General features: G+C 49.7%; 1 non-coding gene across 1 annotated transcript; it reads right to left on the reverse strand.

Moving 5' to 3' along the window:
• Positions 1 to 4,630: 4,630 nt before the first annotated feature.
• LOC115062739 lies at positions 4,631 to 4,774 on the reverse strand. The gene has a single exon (XR_003842668.1). It is a non-coding gene; the product is annotated as a small nucleolar RNA SNORA48 (small nucleolar RNA).
• Positions 4,775 to 4,977: the final 203 nt, after the last annotated feature.

Below are 4,977 nucleotides of genomic sequence, written 5' to 3' on the forward strand. Positions count from 1 at the left end.
ATATGTTTACAAATAGCTTGGCCATATAGCTAGGCTCTTCTCTGACTAGAATCATAACTTAAGCTAACCCACTTATTTTAATCTATATTCTGCCACGTGGCTGGTTACCTGTGCTCAGGGACCGTGTACCTATACTCCATCTTCCCAGGCAAACCTATCTGCCTGGCATATCCCAGAATCCTCTCTGCCTACAGGATGTCCCACCTCCTATTTCCTACCTAAGCTATAGGCCATCAGTCTATTATTGACAGGTGCCTCATCCATACAGACTTAAGATGCTTTCTCTATAGCATTCTTGGCAACAGCAAGGCTATCTGGAGACTCCACTGGGAAATGTGTGCTCAGGTTCCCTCCACTCGGTGACTCTTCCCCAGGTCAGTTCTCTAAGCTCATCCTCACGGGAACTCTGGTTTTCATGGCTGTTATGACTGTGTCGCCATTCCTTCTGAGTCAAATGATTGATGCTTGGAAGAGAGGCGGTCACATCCCTGTTGTCTTGTTAAGGTCATACGGGGACCACAGGAGACCAGCTCAAACAGGTTACAGGCAGTGTGGCAGGTTTTTTTTTTTTTTTTTTTTTTTCCAAAACAGAGGTGTGGAGAGTGGTGGCTTTCTTCAAACTGAACACAAGGTACAAGACAATGAAATGGAGGACCCAGCCGAGCTGTCACCCAGGCCAGGCAGGCAGGAGAGGGGACAGGAAGGGGAGCTGCCCCCAGCTCTGTAGGGAGGAGAAACGGTCTTGCTGAACCCTCTGATGAAGATCTTAGGAAAAGCCAGAAATCAGGAAATCTATTTATGGGTGAGGTGGGTGGGACTCCTGGTGACAGCCCTGAGACTCGAGTGGCAACTGTGTTCAGAGACCCACAAAAAGTAAGCCTCATCTTGGAACCTCCAGATGAGCTCACACACATCAAGAGGTGGACCAAGGGCAGCCTGTTTTTTGTTTTTGTTTTTTTATCAGGGTTCTGTTGCTAAGCAAGAGTCCCTATGGTCTGAGACCACCAACAGGTCTATGACCCCATGTCTGGACAATGACAATCTCTCTGTTCCACCTGCCTCTGACCCCTGTCCACTTTGCTCAGATCTAAGGCACCCTCCCCCAATCCCAATGAGCCCCACAGCAGCCCCGATTCCATATGACTTCTTCTCAGGGAGGGAGTTAACTCAGCTTCACCCCATACCTGACAGTCACTGAGCCCTGGTCCTGGCTGATGCACTCAGAGCTGAGGACGGTCAGGGGAGAGCTGGGGGTGGCCTGCATCTGAGGGGTCTCTTGGGCACTTTCCACAGCCTGATGCCAAATCAAGGGACAGCTCCAAAGGAGCCATGTGCCCCTCTGCTGGGTGTTGGCTGTTGTAAAAATCTCCTCATGAAAAATGAATTCATAGCACCGTGGCCTCTGTTGCTGGCTCGCAGCACCTTGAGAATTGAGGGGTCCCAAGAGGTGGAGCAGGCTGGTAAGCGGGCTCAGCAGGTAAAAGTTCTTCTTGCCACAGAGCCTGATGGCCTGAGTTTGATTCCCCAGAACATACACGGTATGAAAAAAGAACTGACTCTTACAAGTTGTCCTCTGACCTTAATACGTGTTCTGTTGTATGTGAACACACACACAGAGAGAGAAAGAGAGAGAGAGAGAGAGAGAGAGAGAGAGAGAGAGTCTTGCTTGATTGATTTTAAAAAGATGGAGCAACGGAGAGCAGAGCATTGTTGTGAAGCTGTAGCGGTCCTAACTTCCAGAGCCTGACCCAAGCTCCATATCTGCAGAATCAGTGCGTGCCTGCTGTTAATGTTGGACCCTGAACGGCCTCTCCAAGTTCTAATGTATGTCTCTGAGGCCAGGGCCCTGAGACTCCGTGTTTTAAACAGTCGTGGGAGTAGGTTGCAATCATTCTCCACACTCCCCGCTCCGTCCGACCCCAGCCCAGTGGGAGCATCTTCAGAAGTTGGTACTGAGGGTGGATTAAGAGCAGTCCTCCTGGAACAGCACCCCTGCAGGCCACGAGGTGCACTGCATCCCACCGCCCCTCCTGGCTGGGAATCACTCTCTGCCCAACACAAAGAATGGGAGGAAACCGGAATCCACCCCCACCCCTGCCATCACACTTCGTAGTCTGCGTGGGCAGCCTGCATGGGCTGAGCGCAGGGGCCAGTGGCAGAGGAGTGGTGGCCGGCGGGAGCTGGGCCACAGGGCTGAGGGGCCTGGGAAACACAGACACACACCCCCACCCCCAACTGGTCGGGGCCATCACAGCCAGAATCTGCAAGCTCATCACTGCTGGCTTGGAAACCTCACCAGGACAGAGCACAGGACACGTCCTGCTGGGCAGAGATAAGAGAGAACCCCAGGTTTTCTCACCACTAGGCAGCCCCTGGGGAGCAGAAAGCTGGCCCTGGCTTGGCTGACTGTGAGAAAGGTGCCCAAAACAAACACATGAGGAAGTCCTGCCTGTCCCCTTCACCCTTCACCTACTTTGGGACAGGACTTCTAGGGGAGAGGGGGTCTTCAACCACGTGGGATAGACTGCCTACTAACCTGGCTATTGTGCTCAACCGGGACGGGCTGTACCATCCGGCTCACCTCAGTGGCTTGTGGGGCCCTAGGCAAGTGCTTATGCCTCAGTTTCTCTACCTACGAAATGGGACTGCAGATAGTGTTCAGGATTTACACCAATCCTCCTGGCAGGAGTCACGGGCGATTGCTAGAAGTCTGGATCCCAGATTCCTGCCCGACTTCCCTGGCTGTCAGTTGGGTCTTCTCCCTAGTTCTCTGCACCGGTTAGGGAAGGCTGTCCAGTCAGGGAGAGGCAAGCTCTGTGGTGCTCAGACTCCTCAGACCTGGCTCAGGACTGGCAAGCCTTAGGCCTGTGTAAGGCTGGAGCTCACCCGCGTTCCGCGGGCTTTCGCCATCTCTACAGCCAAAACAAACTAGAACAGTTGCCCTGTTTGTACACATTTCGAAATAATGATGGCCAGCGGAGGAAAAGCTGACTCTCTCAGAGTGTGCCCGCATGTGTGCACCCTCCCATGCCCTTCCCAACCCTATGCCCTGCACTCCACCGTGAGGGAAGCAGAATATGAAACCGAAAACCTCTGTCTAGGATCCCCTGGTGCTGATCCGGAGCAGATGGGAACAATGTCTTCCTCTGCATCTGTCCCCACTCTGTCCCTTCCCACCTGTGAGCCTCCCTAGGCTCCCTACCTGTTCCTTGTATCTCTGGATGTCCCTACAGGGTGCTGGGACAGCAGTGAGCAGATGAAGGTTCCAAAAAGTCTAACTCCGATGGAATCGGATTTATTTTCCAGATTTGACTTGGGTCTGTGTGGTCCACCAGGGGATGCCCTGACCTTTAGAGCTGTCTGGAGGGTTCTCAGGAGTTTTGAGGGTCCCGGCTGCCAAGGATTTGATTCTTTAACCCCAGAGGAGTGGAATGCATTCAGACCAAGCCAGTGTTTGGTGTATATGTGGGGTGGGGTGGGCGGTGAACACTAAAATATCTGCCAGCTTGTCTGGTGGTTTATGTTGATGTCCTATCTTCCCACCCCAACCCAGTGAGGCCCTGCCAAGTACAAGCACTGCCCTTTGTTAAGGTGGGCAGGTATTAAAATGGGGGAGGGGATAGATAGCCTGTCTGTCTTTTGCAGTAGAGATTCCAAAGCAGTACCTTACACACACACTCACACACACTCACACACATACATGCACACTCACACACATATTCACACACATATACACACTATCACACACACATGCACATATATGCACACTCACAAACACACACACACACCTGGCCCACCTAGTCAGCCCTGCCCCAGGTAGCATCATGGCCTTGAATAAAACCAGGAACCAGGTATGCCACGAGATTTCCCATGCTGGCATATGTAATTACATAAAACAAGCATTAATTAGCAGGTCTAGGAGGGGAGACGGACTCTAGAACAGACGGGATTGGGACCTTCAAATCATCGCTTCATCAATGCTCAAACCAAACAAAACAGCAAAGAATCTCAGCTCAACAAACTATATCACAGGGCAAGTGAGCATAGCAGGTGCCAACGGGCATGCTGTCCTTGAAGCTGTGGAAGACACTCTCTGACTGCCCGCTGTGGACTAAAACCCGGGAAACTATAAAACACATGGTGATGAAGTACACTGAACCAGCAGGTGTCAATGAGGAAATGAAAAGGGAAATTTTGAATTTTTTTTTTAAAACCAGACATGGGAGGAGACATCCAAGATGGGGTCAGAGCAAAGCTCAGACATTTGACAAGGCAGCGATAAACAAATAACCCTCCGACGGAACTCGGGAAACCAGAAGGCAAAAGTAAAACAAACTCAGGTTAACAGAGGGAAAGAATTAACAAAGACATAAAATTGAGATTTAAAAACAAAAACAAAACAAAAAAAAACAAAAACCAAAAAAAAAACATAAAAGTGGACTGGAGAGATGGCTCAGCGGTTAAGAGCACTGACTGCTCTTTCCAGAGGTCCTGAGTTCAATTCCCAGCAACCACGCGGTGGCTCACAACCGTCTGTAATGGGATCCAATGCCCTCTTCTGGTGTGTGTCTGAAGACAGCTACAGTGTACTCATATACATGAGATAAATAAAGAAATCTTTTTTTTTTTTTATTGTGCCCTAGGCATAAAACAGCTTTGGCCACCAAGGCAGGCATCAAGCTAGGATGAACAAAGGACTGCCATCCACTCTGCCCCTGGCTGATATAAGAACAACACCATTAACAAGGTGTCTCTTTGCCCATTGCCAGGGGAAGAAATCTTTAAAAAAAAAAAACAAAAGCAAAAAACAAAAAAAAGAACAAAACAAAACATAAAAGACCAATGAAGAAAGAGTCAGTGGGTTGATTTTTTTTCCTTTTTTTAATCTCTAAATGAAACAAATTCTTAGCTGCACTGATCAAGAAATAAAGGACAGACACCCAGAGAAGTAAAATTAGGGAGGAAAATGATACGTTA

The sequence above is a fragment of the Mus pahari genome, chromosome 20 (genome assembly GCF_900095145.1).
Source record: "Mus pahari chromosome 20, PAHARI_EIJ_v1.1, whole genome shotgun sequence".
In the NCBI taxonomy this organism is placed as follows: domain Eukaryota; kingdom Metazoa; phylum Chordata; class Mammalia; order Rodentia; family Muridae; genus Mus; species Mus pahari.